The 20,743-nt window shown below is 38.3% G+C and overlaps 1 long non-coding RNA gene across 2 annotated transcripts; it reads left to right on the top strand.

Moving 5' to 3' along the window:
- Positions 1 to 3,011: 3,011 nt before the first annotated feature.
- On the top strand, positions 3,012 to 20,387 carry LOC121066910. 2 transcript variants are annotated; one of them, XR_005818021.1, is made up of 4 exons: positions 3,105 to 3,163; positions 4,562 to 4,619; positions 9,177 to 9,249; positions 20,088 to 20,387. It is a non-coding gene; the product is annotated as an uncharacterized LOC121066910 (long non-coding RNA). The 2 variants fall into 2 exon arrangements; XR_005818024.1 differs by lacking the exon at positions 4,562 to 4,619 and having other exon boundaries at positions 3,012 to 3,120.
- Positions 20,388 to 20,743: the final 356 nt, after the last annotated feature.

Here is a 20,743-nt window from a genome sequence, read left to right as displayed (position 1 = left end):
GCGGTGATTTTTAGCTCAGTCTCTTATGTAATTCCACTGCGCTTCTCTGTTGCCAGCAATAACTTTTGAATTTGTTGGATGAATTAAAGTGAAATTAAATGAATTCAGGCAGCCAGATAGTCTTGAAGTGCCTTGACTGAAGGAAAGGCTGCAATGTGAGTTCATATACTAGAGAACCCACTCTGTAGAGAGCTCTGATAAGTGCCCCTGCCCTGGGAGAAGCTTTAACCAGAGTCTGAAATCAACCACAAGGAAAAAAAGAAAAGATAAAAAATGGCAGACATACTTCATTAGTTCAATAAACAGTAGAACACTTTTTTTATGAAGCAACAAAGCTGACCTGCTCCACTATCATCTCTCTTCTCTCTTCAGGTCACAGAGTCCACACGGAATATAAAAGCTGAGAATTTTCACAAGTAAAAACAGTCTCAAAGAAAATAGTATCCACTGTAGCTGATTTTTTCATGGTTCTGCTTGTTATATACAAGAGATGTACTTTCAGACAGCTCTGACATTGTGTAGTGGTTAATGGAGTGGAGCTCTTTGGGGAAAGGGAATGGGGAAGGAAGGTTGAAAGTAGGTGTGTGACAGCTGCTGTTGTACACCTGACACTTTTGTTCTCCAAATACAATTTCCATTGCATCAAGTATATGCTGATTTACAGGAAATTTTCTTAATTTTCTCTTAAATTGAAGTTTACCAGTGTAATTCCTTTACCTACAGCAAAGTTATATGTAGATCTTCAAGGCTAGATCCTTATAGGGAGTGAAATTCTCTGCCCAAGTTCAACAGCCAGGATCTGTAGGGAACAAAGGGAGAAATCTGGTGCTGGAGTAAGAAAACTGGTCAGCTGGATGAGCAGAGTCCTAAACTACAACAAAGAAAGGCATAGACAGTGCTTAGGCATGAGGGGGAGCTGACCTTCCGCGGGTAGGATTTGTTTGCAGTGACAGACAGATGTCTGCAAGCATGTGCCTTGTTATTTACTTGTTTGACTGCTCTGCTATTAAATACATACCCACTTCATCCGTTATTCATCTCATATGCTGCTGTTTGTAGAAAGAGGTGAATACAGAAAGTCTGGAAAACAAACTTCCCCTTGCTGTGCTGTGGGAATGCTCTGACTTGCAGAGGTTTAAGGTAAAGGGAACCAGGTTAATTTTTCCAGCCCACCATCTTTTTTACTGTTTGAGAGTGAGGCCCTGATGTGGGAGCTGGTCAGGGAGGGGATATGCTACTACTACATGATCAGTCAGTGTGAAATTACGGACTGCAGCTTTGGTCAGGGGTGATAGACTTTTTTTTTTTTTTTTTTTTTTTTTTTTTCCAGAAGAGAAGCCCTCTGAGGAAAGAATTATGTCAAAAACCCAAATCTGCTCTAGGTCCTTGGTATGGAAGCAGGAAGATTTACTGGATGGGATTAAGAGGCTAGATTTAGACATGAGAAATGGAAGAAGAGGTGGGCTAGAAACTTCAGCAATATGAATTTATAGTGCTGATAAGCACAGATGTGCTGTAGATGCACTGGAAAAAATATGTGCAGGGTTGGTAGAGGTAATGCCAAGGCCAGGTCTGTAAATGGTGAGGTGCACAGGTTCAGCCCTTGGTGATGGTGAGACATGACCTGCAGGTGTAGGAGCTTGCGGGTGATTAGCCACAATTGGCAGGGACTTGAATGTGTTTGATACGCCTCATTTTCCTAATCCCTCTTCAGTGCTCCCATATTACCTCTATGGTTATTTCCTGGGTATGTGTGAACTGACCAACTGATCCATCAGTGCCCACTTCCACTCTTTGTGGCGTGGGTAGCAATTTGCAGCTCCACAGGCACCTCGTAAGGTGCCACAGAGTGATCAATCATGCTGGTTTTGCTTCTTGGGCTTCCAGGTGACTGCAGGCAATGTCCTGCATCTCTCTGGGCATGCACTCCAACATTGCTCTCCAACTGCCAAAGGCAGGACTGAATATCTTCACACTTCTCTGCTGTTGGTGGGCCCTCCATGCCAGAGAAGCATCACAAACCTTCACTCTGGCAACCGGCTTTGCAACTGGTTAGCCAGAGCCAAGTAATACCCTGGACTAACCAAACCGTGTAGAGGAGGGCATGTACAGGTATGATTTCTTTGTTGGTCTCCCTGTGCTGTAATCATGGCACAGGCAACGCAGATAGGTTTATGAAAGTTTACATCCTCATAAGGAAGATCTGGGGCTGGGTCTATAAAGCAGTGGTAGCTTGCTGTTCAGTGCCCTGTCTCCTCATGTGGAAATGCCAGTGAATCCCTGAGGAGAAGGAGGAATTTGTCACAAACATAATCATAATCTGCAAATCCTAACGTGGATTTTCAAATCAGTCACATCTATTTCCTCCTCAGCCTCTGCTTTCACCAGCCTGGCCCAACTCCATCAACCTGGAAAAGCTTCCCAGTCTTCACCAAGCAATTACTCCACATGATTAATCGCTCTGGACACAGCCGTAAAGAGGTCTGCCAGATCCATGCTGGTTCCATACCTTGCAAACAGTCTTAACCAGGCAGCATGCCAGCCTGATAAAGATGCTTATTATGGCAAACAGGAATACCTCTGATTTTAGTGCTAGAAAGCTAAACCACAGATTTTCTTAGCACCTAGGATGCATCTGCATGTATGGACAGATAGAATATAATGAATTCACAGACAATACCATAGCATATGGACATCTGCCAGAACAGTCATACTAACATGAATCTAGACACTTACTTTCAATTGCTTTTTCAGTTTGTATGCTCTGTTGAGGGGCTAGCTACTTAAACTCAATTTTACTCTCAGTAATGGAAAGAGAGAGATGGAGACACTGTAATATTTAATAATTATTTGCTTAAAGCATTCTTAAATGGTAGGGTAGGTCCTACTGATGGCATCCAGGGATTTTATTTTATTTAAAAGCCTCCTCCTTTGCCTTGCACTGGATCTTCAGGTCATTTATCAGGCAATGTTATCACTTCAACACTGTTCTGCATGATGTATGATGAAAACATAATCCTTACTGTGCTTAGTGGCCTGTGTGACATCATAGATGCAGTACAAGGTTCTTGAGAACCTACATGAGACAACAATAGTAAATCTGGATGTCCAAACAGTAAGGTACTATCTGAATATCCCTAAATATCTTCTTTTACTACACAAGGTGTGAATACTTATTTTTGTTTCAATTGGAATCAGAAATGTAGTTTTGATGCACACACTTGTCAAACTTACTCTCCTGGTTGAGTTTTAGAACCAACCCAAAGCTGAAGTAAAAAACTTTGGGTTGGCCATGAACCTTCAAAGTGAGATATGAGCACAATGTCCCTTGAATTGGACCTAGATCTGAGGAGTATAAAACTAGCAGTGTTTACTCTAAACCCACATTTTCTCTGACTTCGAAGCTTGGCAAGAAAATATCATTACAATTTTATTGGAATTTTGCATGACAATTTCATCTTAAAAAAAGTTAATGTCAAATTATGAACACAAATACATTCTGATTTTTATTTAATTATTTTGTAAGAAAAATAGTTGCAGTGTTGAGGAGCTGTAATCCAAAGCAGCAGCAGCTTTTTTTTTTTTTTTTTTTTCCTGGGGTGGTCATTTGGCTCTCTTAAAATAAAAGATTTAAGATTAAAACAGAGATAAATCTTGAACTGTACATAGAAAAAGACATATATTTAAAAATGCATGAAGATGATGGTAAAGTGTTTTTGCCTTGTTCATAGCAAATTTCCATGATTTTTATGAATCTATTAAATTATTTCATTTGTTAAATATGCTTCTACTCGTATGTAAAATGTTGATCACATAGGGTATTTCTTCTATTATATCTAAAGCTATGCAAAGTAAAAATGTAAGTACATTGTCTCATTATCTTGTGCAATGCTGTATTTCTACAGATGCCCTATTTACTTGCTTTCTGCTACTTTTCATTATTATAAGGAAGTACCCTTCTCTCATCCATTTGGCCTGGAACATTATTCTACCTCTGCTTTTTTTTTTTTCTTTTTTTTTCCTTTTTTTTTCCTTTTTTTTCCTTTTTTTTTCTTTCTTTGGTTTTTTTTTTTCCCTAAAAACATGTCCTTATTTGGGTTGCATTCCTTCAATACTAGCAAGATTTAGGTCTTGGTAGCTCAGTGCCCCCCAGGTGAGGGATGTGCAGCTATTTGACATGAAGATGCCTGGCCTCTGGGGAGTGAAGACTGAAGGAAACTCTTGGCCCATTGATGGCATGGCCAAATGCAAGAACCCCAGTCTGAACACTTGTGAACATTTGTGAAAAATCAGACTGAGCACGACCTTGTCTGCCTGAAAGACCCTCCTCTTTGCGTAGGATTTCTGCTAACAGGAGATAATGGCAGCTTCTCCTAGGGAAAACAGTGAAGGGTACTTCAGGAACACAACAGCTATTGAATGTTGTTTTCTGATTAGTGCAGTTAAATAATGAGAAGGACTCGTAGCAGTATTACCATTTCCACTTGTCACTCAAAATCATGGCAGTATTATTGCAAAAGAGAAGTTCCTGCTGCATTAGCAACTCGTATTTCTGACGCAGGAAGAGGAGTTAAACCACCATGCACACAAAGTCTTTCTGCCTCTGCCCCAGCATATTGGTACGTATTCAAAGATGCTAAGATGCTAAGATGATCTTTTCAGAGATGGTGACACCCTATCGTTTCCTGACAGAGCCCCCTCATCGTGAAGCCCACTCAGAAATGAGTCATTGCTTGAAAACTATTTTTAAGTAATCCTCAACTGCCATACACAAAGTTAAGTGCTCCACTCTGCTAATGTTGCAATTAACCAGAGCCACATAGATAATCAGTGGAGATCTACAGACGGGGAATACAAATGCAGGAAAAGCTTTCTAATGTGCCATACTAACAACAGAAGTAGAACAGAATAGTGCCTTAGGGAAGGCTGCTGCTTTTCACCTCACCCTGCTCTCTTTTACATTGTATTTTCCATGCATTATCCTGTGAAATTAATTCCTATATAATGACAGTAGCACAGCCTTAAATTCAGTGATTTTTTCCTTACAGAGCAGGAATTAAGATTCTAATCTGTAGGTCTTAGGGCTAATTCTGGAAAACATATGTACTTCCTTGAGGCTTGCAGTATAAATGGTATCAATAAATTCTCATGGTCGCTCTTGTTCTAATTTGAAAAGCAAATACATCAAATTTGCAAAACACTAGTCTTGCTACAGGTGGTATTGGGATCCCATTGTATAATATTTACCGTAAAAAATAATGTGTGTTTATACATGCAAGTGTCTAAGCTATATGCAAATATATATACATATGTATAACTACACATTCTCTCATGCATATACAGCAGCTTTCTCTCAAGGGCTGTTATACTTTAATGGGTCACAGACACACAGAATGTAATAATTAGGCATGGAAAAAAAACAATTAGAGAGAGTTCATTCCCTTTGCAACAGGAGGTTATAGTCCTTGGTGGAGAATGTGGATGCTATTAAGCTGATATCTTAGAGCCTACCGGAATTGTTTCCCACATGAGGATGCTGACAGGATTATTTGGTTTTAACATATCTGTGCAGGATTTAATAATGCAGGGTGGAAGAGTTGTCTGAAGAGGAAGTCACAGTTCAGCACAGTTTATTTCTGTTCTTTGTACTAATTACATTTATTTTATTTTTGCTTTCTCTTACCTCCTTTGCTCTATTCACTTCTTTCTCTTATATGCTAAGAGCAGAGCAACCTCTCCCTTTTTAAACCTCTGTAGAGTGCCTACTGCCATGGAAATAACATTAGGCTTTTATGTTAAGGTTAAGCTATGTCTTTTCTGAAATTTGAGAGTTGGGCAAGGTGACGTGATCAGTACCAGAGTAGTGTTGACTCTGCTTCAGTTTATGCCCATGACCCTTTGTCCTGTCACTGGGCACCACTGCGAGGTGTCTGGACTCCATCTTCTTTACTTCTCCCCTCAGATATTTATACACACAGATATGATCTCCCCAAGACTTCTCTGGGCTTAACAGCCCACCTCTCTCAGCATCTCCCTCCGTGTCAGATGCTTTTCGCTTTTTACCATCTTCATGGCCTGTTTTTGAACTCACACCCATATGTCCACGCCTCTTTTGGGGATATGGAGGGGGAGCCCAGAGGTGGACCCAACGCTCCAGCTGTGTCTCACCAGTGCCGTGCAGAAGGGAAGGATGACCTTCCTCCGCCTGCTGGCAATGCTTCTGCTAATGCAACCCTGGATGCAGTTGGCCCTCTTTGTTGCAAAGGCACATTACTGGTTGATATTCAACCCTGGGGAGCTTGGTGCCCACCAGGACCCCCAGGTGCCTTTCCCACTGAGTGCTTCCCTCACCCTATCACCCTTATTGATACATGGGTTTTTTCCTTCCCAAATGCAGGGCTTAGCGTTTACATATATTGAACTTCATGAGTCCTCTTTGCCTACCTCAAAGGGAAATGTTCAACCTTCACCCCGTTTTCCAGCGGCAAAAATGACATTCAAGAAAAACAGAAGACCCAAACAAACAAACAAAAAAACAAACCAAACCAAACAAACACCCCCAAAAAACAAACAAAAACAAAACAAAACCAACAAACAAACAAACACTGCAAAATTGTTGTTTCTGGCAAAGGAAGATTAAAAAAATAAACAAGGAAAGCATGGAAAGGCAACCCATCTCTTTAGGTATAATAGGATTTACCACGCACTTTCCTTTCTAGTGTTAAAATTTATTGGGGTAAATCCCATTATGCTTAATAACTGTACAGATTAGAGAGCCTTCCAAAAGGGACTGATCGGTATTAAGTAACACAATATGAATACCTTACGTGTATGCTGAATCTGAAAATTGAATAAATAACAAGTGTTCTTTAAAAGGATTTTTCTGTGATCAACACAGATTTCAGTGTCTTTTGATGAAAAATGCCTTTTTTTCCAGTGGAAGAAAAGTGGAAAAAAGGTTACAGTTTCAAGACCTGAAAAAGAAGGCTGAAAAAATAATCCCTGTGGAGAATCAATTAAGAAGATTATTTTGCTGTATGAAAATCTCAGTTATCATAATTTGCACGATGTCTTAAGACAAATAATTAGAAGAGCAGGGTAAAGATGTTAGTTTGCATCACAGAAGACCTCTTATATGGTTGGAATCAGTGTAGAAGACACACAAGTAAAAATAACTTGAATGTTTATTTTAATGTAATAAATATTGGCAGTGCAGTCTGTACTAGTACACTACTACTAACTTGCACTTCTCATAGTAGTATCCTTATAACCCCAATGGCTTCAATAACACTTCAGGTATGATTTCAGAAACATCAAACTTGCCCTTCATCTTTTTGTTTAGCTTTTTCAATTTGACACAACCCTTCTCTTGGTACATGTCCTGAGGTAACTTTTTTTTTTTTTTTTTTTCGGTGTACTGATCCAACTTCACTGAAATGAAATGATAGCAGAATTTAGCTTTAGGTCTTCTGTTCATTTACTGTCTTTTCTGTGTTTCATTTGGAACTACTACTTACAAGATTTTTCTTGATATAATGCTGGCTTTTTCAAGTGAAAATCTTATGCTAAAATCTCAAGACAAAATGTGTGCAGAAGATGCCTTTGTCAGGAATTTTGCTTGGGTATTCAAAAATTAAACAAAATTAAGCAAAATGGAAATATACCAGTGTGCTATCTATCATGCAACATCATATTGTATTCAGGCACTAGTGGACATTGAAGACATTATAGCCTAAAGAACATATGCCTTAAAACACTTATGTCTGTCTGCCTGGAAATTGGATGCAAAGAAGGCAATGGCAACCTAGAAAGAGCAAGTGAACTGGTGTAAATTGATATAGCACTGTGGAAGTCAGTAAAAAATACAACAAACTGAGCATCTTCACAGTATCTCAAAAGTATGGCTTCCTGTTCAGGAAATGGTATTTAACACTTTGTGTGACTGTAATATTAAACTAGGCATGCAGCCACTCATTTTGCAGAAACAAAATTCTCTGATATTTCTGGGTCTGTTTTTTTTTTTTTTTTTTTTTTTTTTTTTAGTAAATACTAAATAGTGTATTGGGTTGACATATCTTTAAAATGTATGGTAACTGTCACCTTCAATGTAAATAGTAATTCATAAGAAATTACAATGTGGTTTTCTCATTCAAGGACACTTAGAGGGCTAGGAAAGACCAATGAGTGCATAGTGTAGAAGTTGGTATCCAGGCAAGGGCAATGCAAAAACGTGATGAAAAATAGAGAAGTTAAAATATTGAAAAACTGAACAGAAGGCTTTATTATAGATGCATGTGTTAAATATTGTGTCTCTAGGAAGAGCAGACATAGAAATCTCAGCACATAATTAAAATTATTACTTAATTGGCATAGCAGAGGCTCTAGGGGACAACTCACATGTCTGTAATATTGATATACAGGGGTATAGCTGGCCCAGGAAAGTTGGATTGATAAAAGAAGGAAAATGTGACTGTGACTGCAAATATATAGAGAAAGAGGATACAGAGACATAAACACACTCTAATGGAAGTCTCTGCTAACAATAAAAAGAGGAAAGAACCAGACAAGAGTCTGTACAAGGGTCAGCTGTGGTGATCATTTTAAAGAGGTAAAGCAGATAGAGTAAGAGTTGTACTTCTCTGGATGAAGGAGTGCACTGGATATGCAGGTTGTTTCTACTCTGCTAGGCAGGAGAGGCTTCCAGGCCAAATTCGCTATAAATTATTTGAAGCTGGCAGATGACAGCATTTACTCCTGGCAGAAAACTTGGAGTATCTTTGGTCTTTCTTTCCACGTATAGGAACTTCTTACTCTGCACATGTTCTCACCATGGTATCAGGTGACAGATATCATCAGATAGGCTGTCCTGGGCCCTAGGAGGGCCTCCAAGCAACAGTTAGAATGGCATTCCTGGCTGCCTCCAAGGAAAAGTGTAATGAGATGGAAGGTTGTAGGAGTGTCAGAGACTATCAACTGAGCTGTAGACGTTACCAAACCATACGGAAAGCTCTTGCACTATGCTGGGAGCAATTTCTTAACACGGGAACTTAAAAGAAAGTAATTAAAACCATTAAACCAGTTATTCTTGCTTATGAATAAGAGGGAAAAGATAAATGAGAAAGTAAAGATGAAAGGCTTTTTTTTTTTTTTTTTTTTTTTTTTTTTTTTTTTTAAAGGAAGGACAGAAGACAAAAGAATAAAGAAAATGAACAGGCTTTAAAAAGTTGGGTCATAACCTTCCTACAGAAGGTAGGTCAAGCAAAAAGATTTCTAGAGAGCTAGGAGCTAGCAGCTTTGGAAAAGAAAGAAATGTGTACTGTGTCTGTGCAAAGGATGGATAAGGAAACAACTTCACTAAATCATGTATACATGCTGGAACTGAACAAAATCTTGAGCTGACAGCCTGGTATTGAGGATAAGAAGACATTTTGTGCATAGCACCAGGAGTGCAAGAACTGAGACATAGGGAGCAAGGATGTAAAATGTAATAAGAAAACATTTTATGAGTACACTAATAGTAAGGGGAAGACCAAGATATTATTAAAAAGAATGTGTTTGAATGTTTGGGTGGGTTAGAGCCTTCACACTGAATGGACTTGAAACTTCTTCAAGAGTACCTGGAGAACAAACATGAACAATGTCAAAGTCATTAGCTGTTATTCTGGAAAATTATTCAGAAAGGGTGACATTCTAGAAAGGGCAAACATATTTACCTATCTTTAAATGCAGTAAAGAAGAAAAAGAAAATTACAGACCAGACAGCTCAACTTGAATGTCTGGAATGGTCACAGAAGAAACAGTCAAAAAGCTAGGGACATAGCTAAACAACAAATAACAGCCAGAATAAATTTGGGGAAAAAAATCACATCACATCAACTAAATTTCTTTCCACAAAGAATAGTAGGCTTTTCAGATGGAGAAAAAAAATCAACTGACTTTACTAAGGTGGTTGGCTCTACGTCATATCCTGTTCTCTTAAAAAAGCCCTAGGCAAAATCTGTCTTGATGAAACTACAATTATGTGAGAAAAAAGGACTGGAGAAATGGTTCACGGTCAAACTAAGAAAATATTTCAAATTATTTCCTAAATGGGTTTTCGAGTATCAGTCACTACTTCCATTAATGACATTATTAAAAAGTATATTTACTTCATATACAAATGGTAAACTGGAAGCACCTGGAAGAACTATGGTGGACGGTATTTGCAATTCAGAATAACTGGCAAATTGGATACATGGTCTGAAAAATACAAAAGGTGTGTCGTGATGTGGACAAATACAAGTCCAGCAGAGAGCAATAGGAACAGAAAACGTGGCCCATGAGGGAAGATTTGGGAAAGCTGAGTAGAACTGGTGTCATGGTAACTCTACAGATGTGCAAAGGAACCTTCAAAGAAAAAAAGGAATGAACTGTCTTCATGTCTGTTAGTATGAAGAAGAGAGGTGGTGATTTTTAAATGGTGTCAAGGGGGATTCTAGCTGTATAGCAGGAAAAAAGGTCTGTAATAAACACTGTTAAGCAATGAGCCTGTGTACTAAGAAGACACTGGACAGCACAACCTTTTTATGCAAACATGAGTTAGATCTTTGGGTATTACTAATCTTGCCAGGGCATGCACCAAACAATATCCCCACATCTATTTTGCATTAGAGAGCAATCATTAGTTATTATCAAATTGTAATTTCATTCTAGTTCAGGGCCAATGAAACTTCTGGAAGACACATAAGTGTTGAGTTTATTTTAAAAACATGCAAAGTATTCTTTTCTACATCTTTTCTTCCATAAATCTAAGTAATTTCCTCTGATTTTACCTGTAGAAAATGACCAAGAGTGAAATAAAACCAGAGAAGTATTTAAAATAACTCTAAAAGTGATTCACTGTATTGATACTTAATCACATTCAGAAATGCTGTAGGTTGTTCTAAAAGGGAATCTGCATTTTTAGTGGTATAAAGCTCCTATACCAATGCCTGTGTAATATACTGAACATTAAACCTCTCAGTTCGGGCAGCATGTTTTATTTCTGTAGGATCTAAAGCTAGTGGATCTTTGATGGAAAAATCTGCAGGTTGACTTGGAAAAGTCAGCTGCTCTGCTTGGCTGGTGAGAATACGGAGAAGAGCAGGTGCGTGGGCAGGTGATGCAAGGGACTGCACATTGCTTCATGGGGGATGATACTATCCAACTGCAGAGCTCTGGGGCAGCAAACCATCTCATTTACATTTAGACTACACCTGAGTGGAGCTCATGGGCTAACAGGCATGGCCAGGGACAGGTGCTGCCCCTTCCCATGTTTAGGGTGCTGGGGGGTTGCAGAGAGTGCTGCTAAAGCCATGTATTAAGGGGGAAGCCAGTCGATAGCTGAGATGGCTGCAGCACCGCGGTGTCTAGGTAACAGGGTGTTAGTGAAGCTGGTGTACGGAGTACTTTAGTAAAGTGCAGAAGATGGGATGAATGACCCAAGTTGTTTTTTTGCAATGTGATCTTCTGTAACATACTGAGCAGTAATAAAAATAACCAACTAGGAAAACTGCAATTACTGCTTGTGGACGGAGATCCTCCTTTGAGGCCTGTGTAGCCAATTTTGACTGAAGTTCGGTTCCTCTGGGATATGCTGAACTCCCAGCAGTGTTCACTTGTTCCTGGTAGATCAGATAGAAGAATTTGCTGTAAATGGTTTTATAGTAGGAAAAGAATATAAAAGGGGTGGGGGGTAGGGTGGAGATGGCCATTCTGGTTTGCTTTAGGTCAATAAACTTATATTTTATTTTTCAGAGATTAATACTCTGTATTTAAATGCCCCTTCAGAGGATAAAAAAGAAATATACAAATGCTCTGAGTTTATTTACCATGCAACTCATTTACAAGTGACTTGTAAATTTAAGTATCATAGCATCATATAGAATAGATATGCTTGTTCTCTTGGTGGCTGTATTGGAATCTAGTGAATAGGGTCGTCCCTGGAGTTAAACTGCTCCTATTTCCACTAATAGCAAATTACTATAAATTTTGTTAAGTGATCTCTGAATAAAATCTTGTCCCTTTCATTGTTCTTTATGGATATTTTTGTAACTGTATTTTAAAATGAGCAAATAGTTTCAGAAAGAAATACGATCTCTTCTAGTGACTAGGATAAAAGGACAGAAAATGAGACTGAGATAAACTGTGATAAAATGCAGGGATGGAAGTCATGTCTCACTAATCAAGAGGGAATGATTTAGTTACTCTGTTCCTTTGGCTTTTTTGATCCTCGTTATTTAGATACATGTTACCAGCTTTAACTCCCATTGTAAATAGTAGGCTTCTGTGATGAGCTTCTGTGGTAATGGTACATACTTTTTAAACATCTTTGCATGAATCTCTGCATCAGAATACCTGAATGTCTACTGTAGATGATGAAATAAAATTAACTGGAATTCCATTTCATTTCTGGCTTTGTAGGCTGCCCTATCCAACTCAACAGCTTTGCCAGAGCCAAAGCTTAACAAAATTCAAAGCAGTGGAGTGTGTTTCAGACCTGTCATCTGTTGCTCTATTTGTGTATTCTGTGCCATTATTTAGTTTCAAAGTCTTTCGGTCTTGTGGAGTTTTTTTGTTTGTTTTGTTTTGTTTTGTTTTGTTTGTTTTTTGGTGCAAAACTGAAAATATGGATGAAGAAGTGTTTTACACATTCCTCACAGAAAGAAACATTTTGCCTTGTTACTGTGATCTGCTTCAGTCAGCTGCATTAGAAGGTGCAGGAGGGTTAAACGTCCTAAGTAGCCAGCAGGCAGAAGATAAAATTAAAACTCTGCTTGAGGTCTCTTGCTATCATGTCAAGGATGAAATAAAGTGCCTATTAAGCTCAAAAGAGTGTCAGAAGATTCAGGCTAGCAGGCTCTGGGGCTGTCGGGTATGTACATCCTCCTTGCATACAGAAGGGAAAGGGAGTGGTGCTGTGTGTTAGCTGTGCAAGTATTGCATCGCTCTGCTCATTACCTTGCTGACCCCTGGCTCAGAAATGCCACTGAAGACAAGCCTGCAGCAGCCAGCAGGGTAACAGTCGGCTGGTCACAAACCACAGACTCATCCCTGTCAGCCCCGACTGCAGAGTCATAGCTGATGTTGTGTTAGTTAACATATTCTCTCAAATCTTGTTCTCATACAGCTCATTAGGCACTCTCCAGCTTTTTATATTGACTGAGATTCATGCTGCCAAATGCATCCGCAGTTTTTAATATGCTTTTTTTTTCTTTTTTTTTTCTTTTTTTTTTTTTTTTTTTTCAGGTCAGCTATTTAAAAGGTACTTATGCCCTTTCACTGGCTTGTACAGATACCCTAAAATTACACCAGTAAACAAGTTGTTGGGTATTCCTCCACAGTGTGATACAAGTTCATAAAATGGCCAAGATCAGAAACAGAACTGCTCGGACTATTTAACCCAAAGAAATTCCAAACCTTTGTAAAACAAAGAAAGATCTCACAGCAAGCTGAGTATTTGTCACTTCTTGCTTGGAAAGTATTCACCTGGAAAGCTGAAAGAGCTTTTTCTAGAAGCTGACATTTTGCAAGGCACACAGTGTTACCCTCACCCCTTTTTTTGGAAAGAATTTTAGTCAAAAATCCAATTTTCCTTTGAAATAGTCAGGATGGAAAATTTTCCACAAGTGCAGCAGAGAAGAAAAAAATGGTACTGAATTCCTTGTCAGATTGCTTCAAGATAACAGCCTACTATCAAGTCAGTATAAGGTAAAATAATTACAAGTATCCAGCCTGGTAAGGAATTAAATGCCTGCAGAGCTCATTTGCATCTGGACACTATGGCTTCAGAAAATATTTTTGATAGTAAATGTTCCAGCTTCCTCTTTTGTCAAAAGAGACAGCCTATGAATCCTATTTTGATCTTGTAATAGTTTTAAAATGATAGAAGGCTAGTGGTCCTCATTCAGTTGCCTTCTAGTCAGTATCGATTCCTATATTTAATTTAAGGGATGTTAAAACATTATTAATAGAATAAATCATCGTCTCTCAAGAATAATCTCTGGTTTGTAGGTAGAGACCAATTTATTTTCTCAGTCAGAAAAAACAGACAAACATTTGGCCATTCTTTAGGTCTGAAATAAAAGCAGAAGTCTTCAAAACCAAATACAATTTGAGAACAATTTCTTAGAGTTAGTTCATGTAGCAAGCGGACCATCTTGGAAAGAAAGGGTAAAAGGACAATGGTGAAAAGATATTTATATCTTTGAAAGGGAGAGGAGTGGTCATCAGGCTGTTGATTGCATTTCTAAGTGGGAGGGATGTTATGGACTGTACAGCTGCTAGCTCTGCTGAGTGCATTTTTTGTATCTAACAGAGTTATGAAGTTGAGCTCCTGTGCTTGTTTTTGGAAGGTATTTTGTGGGTTTTCCCTAAGCTGCAGGGCTGAGGATTAGGCACAGATTGATTATTCTGTGAGAAATTTTCCTCCACTGGCAACTGCCTAATCCTTTATAGATTGTCTGGGTGAGTTTATTCTGCTGTGAAGTGTTTGCTTAGTTTCACTGACATAATTACCCTGAGAGCATCTGATGTGTTGGGTGAGGAATATAATGTGTCTGGATGCACAAGAGCAAGTCTGGTAGAATATTTAGGGTGGTATAATGTATGGCAGTTGTACACCCGTTGTCCTGCTGACTCTGCCAGCAGTTGGCATGACCTAAAGGCTGATCTGGTAAGAGCAGCCTCCATGTACCAAAGGAAAATGAACTTTTCAGCTGGCTTAGGGAAGCTGTTGTGCTCAGTTTTGCCTGCTGAGAGCTGTAGGGCTGCAGCTTGGCACTCATTGCTCAACGGCATGGTGTCTCACCAGGGTGCCTGGGGCCAGAAGGAGCTCCCCACGCCTGCCAAGTTACCCTTGCTGATGGGATGTGTGGGACTCTCCTCTGAGCATGAATCTGATTCTTTCCTGGGAAGCTCAATGTCAATCAATCACAAAACAGGAAAGCCATCTGAGCTGGCTGTAGCCCCTTTATTACACTCTTAATCCATCACTTTTTCTCCAAAGGACAGCCAAGGGGAGCTGGGAAGGGATCAGGTGGCACTGGCAGAATGTGACAGCCATGGTGGGAGAGCAGGGCCTGTCTGTAACCCCAAGATACTTTTATATTTAATATTAATGAGGAATGATCCATCAGCAGACAGAACAGCTAATAACTGCTCTATTGTTTGGTTAATTATTTCAAGCTGACATTTTTTTGTGACCATGCTAGGCAGTTTTTATTTAGAGTGTATTTTGGCTAGAGAGAGAGATTAGTTGCCACAAAAATGTGAGGAATTGTAAACAAAGTTTATGAGGATTAATTAAGTTTAAATTTACCATAGACCTAAGGCCTTGAAGGGCTCTTTGGCATATCTTGAGTTACCCTTATCAGCTGGGCACTTTATTATCCAAATGGAGCATACCAGCTCACATGGATATGGCACTAGCTGGCTTGGATGTTGATCCTTAATTTTATGTGGTAGATGAATCTGGATCTGTGTTACTTCCTGAGAATGTAGCTTATCAGATACTATGGATGTAATTCTAGCAGTTTTCCACAGTCCTAACTCTAGGACTTTCTTCCCCTCACTCACAGATACCATGATCAAAGAAAGGGCCTTCAAATGACACCTCCCTGTCTTTTTCATAGACATGTAGACACTAAACACAGTAGACACCTAATTTGTCAGCCCCAGACTCTCTATGGACCAAAATGTCTGCAGGCAGATGGGATGTGTCCCCAGAGTACTGCCTCATGGAAGTTAGTTCCTCTGACAATCCCTGTCTGTGTGAGAAGCTCCCTTGAAAATCACAGAACAATAAACTGATAACTGGAGTCTCTCTGTTCCTCTAGACTGGCATGTACAGTGACTGCGAACCTGAGGTGTCCTGAAATAGAAGAATTTGGAGCTGGGCTCACAAACTATAGCTTTAAGGGGTGGTCCAGTCATCTCTTTAAGAAGGACTAAAAGCATAAACAATGGATTGAGATTTGGGGATGAAAAAAGGGGTGTGACAAAATGAGCTACAAGAAAATCTTTTGCTCATTCATTGAGGTATGTTCTCTATGTTCAAAGCTTTCCCAAATGTGCAACATAAAGTGTACATTCTAGAGAAGGTTAAGCAGAAATGGGACTTGACATACCATGCAAGACCAGACTGATGAGCATGTTTGCTTTGGAACTTGGGTGTGAGGTATGATCCCTCATTGTCTCTAAGTACATCAGAAGCATGTGTGGTTTTCCATATGCCGGCTGCCTTGTCTCATCTGGAACCTGACTGATGAGCAAGGACTGGAAACAGGCTGAAGAATCTTCCATGAGAAATCCTGGGAATATTCTGTAGGAGTGGATGACTCTAGCAAAGTTATGGATTTGGCTATTCAAGGGCTGAGCTGAGCCAAGCCTGGAAAGAGAAAATATCAAACAGATCAAGAAATATTTTCAGAGCCATGGAAGTGGCCTGCGGCCATCTGCCTGACTAGCTCAAAACACCCATGGACTTCAACTGTTTTTCATTGGGAAGCATGGTGTGAAGAAGAATACAGATTGCCTGGATGCACTGAATTTGGCTTTGGTCTCCAGTAGTGCAGTAAGGACCCCCTGTAGGGCTATCTGTAGAACAAAATCAAAAAATAAAGGCAATAAGTAGACACCAGTTTGGCTCATAGCTAGCACCTGCAGTGAGGTCTGACTTCTCACACTTCCCCATGGATGAGCTTTCCCTACAGAAAATATCTTTAGATGATTTTGTTCGACAACAGAGGTGATGTCATGCTATGGAAGTACTTGGTACAACTGTAATAGCTTGGACTGTTCAAGAGACGGTAGGACTGAACTGAGTCCCCTTATTTTTAACAGAATAATGCTCATGAATGTTCTGTATTGTGACATAGGCTTCAACAAAGATTCATTGATGCTTTATAGGACATGCAACAGCAACAAGGCTGCTCCAGGTCTAGACATTCCTGCATGTAGGGACATCCAAACATTTGTAAGATGTTCTATGTTGTCTATATGAAGCATTTTTGAGGTTTTCCCTTGGCATACTCTGTCCTCTCACATAACATCCCTGACATGGCTCAAGGCCAAGAGCATGTCAATGTCTAGAAAGTTTGATTTTGAGCTTGATTAAAGGGGAGCTCTTTCAAGACAGAATTGTTCAATCTTCAGTGGTCTTGGCATGTGGTGAATGGATTGGTTTGTCCTGGCGTCAGTTCTTAAACAGTGAATTTCACCTAGAATTGTTTGGGCTTTATTACTGCAGTAGTGTTTTAACCCTCAGTTAATGACATAAACAAAGACCTGGAAGTAAAAAGTTACTCCAGAGATTAGAAAAATCAGAAATCATTAGAATGAATTTTATGAGGACTAATGTCCTGGTTTCTTTGCAGAAATCAGTTGGTCAAATAAATTTATATTAAGCATCAAAGGAACATTTTCCAAGTACTTTTTTTAATCATCTACCGTTATTTTTTATGATCCCCTTTAAAGTTTCTGGCAGCCTTAATATGCATCACCAAGATTTCTGGAGTGCTTTGCCTAATTAGTTTGCAGAGGACTGACAGCTGACACGACTTCCATTAATCAGTTCTGATACTCTACATTAAATTTTCTTTTACCTTGTGTATTAATTCATTGCTGAGGGGCTGTCAGGAAGTGGTTGAGAATCTCTCTGGGATTGTACATTTGCTAGAAACTGAAGTGTAGGAAGATAATAAATCATGTGAATTTCTGGCACTTCTCCCCCTTTGTCATTAGACTTTTGGAACAATTAATGCCTGACAGTTCAGCCACACTGATTCACTTGTTTTGCTTCAAAATGAAATGCAAGGATTGACTTTTATCAGACGGAATTTATTTTTTTTTCCTTTTTTTTCCCCCAGCTGCATTTGTAAACATCTCATTCCCCTGCTTCATCAATTGTTTTCTGTCATTAATATTTTGTGTGTGTTTAATAAAAAAAAAGGAATAATCATGAAAATTGGTGAACTGTAGAAAGAGAAGAATACTATTACTAGCCATGACCAGTTAGAATGCCAATTCTTATCTCATTTGCATGACACAAAGTTAGAATGTTCATATATATATATATATATATATATATTTTTTTTTTTTTTTTTTTTTTTTTGTGGGTAGAGTTTCCCTTAGAGACCTAAGGAACTGAGCACCCAGCTTCAGTGGGACTTAGATGTTTATTTTATTTCTTTTCCTTCTTCGGTAAATGTAAGAAGTCACAAAATAGAAATATTGCTTGATGAGCTGATTGTCATGACTGCCTGATGGGTTTTTGCCTCAGAGAGTTGATGTCAAAGCTTTTCTCTCTCATCTGCTATCAAGATGTGTTATCTAGCTTACCTCAAATATATCAGAGTTTTTTGGTTTGAAGGAAACACACATTTATTGTTCTGGACTAATGTCCTGCACAATGACAGTTATGTTCTCCTTATTTTTCTTCACATGGCTAAAACACTAGTAACAGTAAAGAGATGCTACTTATGGGACTGAGATCTAGGCTCAGATAAGGTACAATAACTTTATCGTATGCATATATAAAATATCATTGTATAGATATATATTCATGTATATATTGCATATATATCATATCATAAAGATATGATAAAACAGCACTAAAAGATAGAGATACATTTGGCAGTTATCTTTGTATAGACCTGCCTTCACTTTCACAGAGCTAAACATCTCATCCCCACTGCCTTTAGATAGATTTCATGTTCTGGCAAACATGTAACATATATAACTCCTTTGGCAGTCATTGCACTTTGCTTTTTGCAGTTCCAATGATTATCACTTTCTTCCTCAAATTTCATCTGAAATGAAGTCTCACATAACTTATTGTTACATATAATTTCCAGTATTAATGAAAAAAAAAAAAAAGAGTGAGGGCTTAAAATCCAAGAGAATTTGTCATTCCTTGGCCCATTTGACAGAAGGGAAATTTCCTAAAAAAAAAATATGAAAGAACATTTTTTACTTAGCAGAACTTTTGGCATATACAGGTGTTTTCAAGGAGACAAGTGAGAATTGAAAAAGTACCTTACCTGATATTCCAGGTGCAAGCGGTGTATATAAATTGAAAAGGAGCCCAAATCCTTCAGTGATTCATAATCTAACATTTCTACTAAAAACATATTATTTTATGATTCAGAGGACAAGATGGTTGAAATTATTAAGCTTTTCATGCTAATTTAATTACAAACAAAATGAAGTACTCATAGCTGAAACACCGAGAAAGAATCTTTAAGAAATCCAGCAAGTTTAATATTTATTATTAATTTAGGGAATTGCTAGAAAAGTCAGCTACAGTACAAATTGAACCAAATATGGAAATTGGTTGCATTCAGTAGTTAAGAATTTGTCAGATGCAGAGAGCTTTCATGAAGTATTAGTTGCAACTATAAATATTTTGTATGCATCTGAACCGCTAACAAGTTACGGGCAAATAAGAATTAGGTTATACTTGTACATTATATAAAATATACTTCCACAGTAATATATAAATATAACATAGCTGAATAACATCACTTCTAGATTAATATAGTTAAATGATGAACAGTGTTCTTATGGAATATAATAGATAAGGTTATGGATTCAATTAGATATTGGGTAAAGATATGTTTGTGTAGGCTCTGCCACTTTCATGGGAGTAACTAGTTCGTCTCTATGTACTTTGAGATGTAGGTTATACTCTAGTGAGTTTATGTATCTTCTTTTCTCTCCTGTAGCTTAACATGGTTATTTTCAATAACGCTGAAGGTCAAGTATCCATGCTGATGCTGCATGTAATGTAGCAGGATAAATAACCTTAAAGTTACCATGACCTTTTCTTACACTTCATGTCTCTCAACTGAATTTTGATGGAGAAGAATGCCATGCAGTTACTTAAGCTATTTCATATTATAGATGCAAATCCAGAATATTTGTGAGTTATTTTTGTGAAAAAATGATGAGGCAGTAACTGGCATTTCTATACATACTGCCTTATGTGACTGCTGTCACCCACATTTAATTGTAAACTTTACTTTGCTAAACACCATACAGAAAATATCCCACCCAGTTTTTCTGCACAGGTAACCTTCCAAGTCACTTGGTGCCATCAGCAGGTTGTATGCCCCTTGAGTTCCCCATCCAGAGGGGAATACCATCTTCATCTCTCTCCCTTCTAGCTCCATCACAAAGCAAATTGAAGACACTGAAATATACTTTTGAAACAATGATGTTAAATCAAGCTTGCAATCCAAAACAATGATGTTTTTGCTCTGTGTTTATAGCATATTTGAACAGGTTCATAACCATGGACAACTCTCTGGAAATTCTGCTATTAGCAGGGTTTAAGCGTTTACCTAAGTAAGGCAGAATGTTTTGAGAGGAAACAAAAGGAAACATAGAATATTTTATTAAAATTTCCAATATTTTACTGTTGTGATAAAAAAAAAAAAAAGGTAGGAGAACTCTCCTGTGGCTACTTTAAAAGCTGTAAGTATCTTGGCTGAGTAGTGAAATTATCTAGCTTAGTAGATGAAGTTATTCCATAATATCTGCAAAGTATCTTGAATGTAAAATCAAACAAACAAAAAGCACCACCCCAAAACAAATATAAAAACAAACAAACAAAAAAAAACCAACAACAAAACTGTGGCACTTAAATTGAAGAAATAGATGTCAAAAAAAAATAAATGAAACATTACTTAAGCAAACAAAAGTAACAATGAAAATAGGAAATACT

This window comes from Cygnus olor, chromosome 1 (genome assembly GCF_009769625.2).
Source record: "Cygnus olor isolate bCygOlo1 chromosome 1, bCygOlo1.pri.v2, whole genome shotgun sequence".
NCBI lineage: Eukaryota > Metazoa > Chordata > Aves > Anseriformes > Anatidae > Cygnus > Cygnus olor.
The sequence above is the reverse complement of the archived record's forward strand: the minus strand, read 5'-3'. Positions and strand labels throughout refer to the sequence as shown.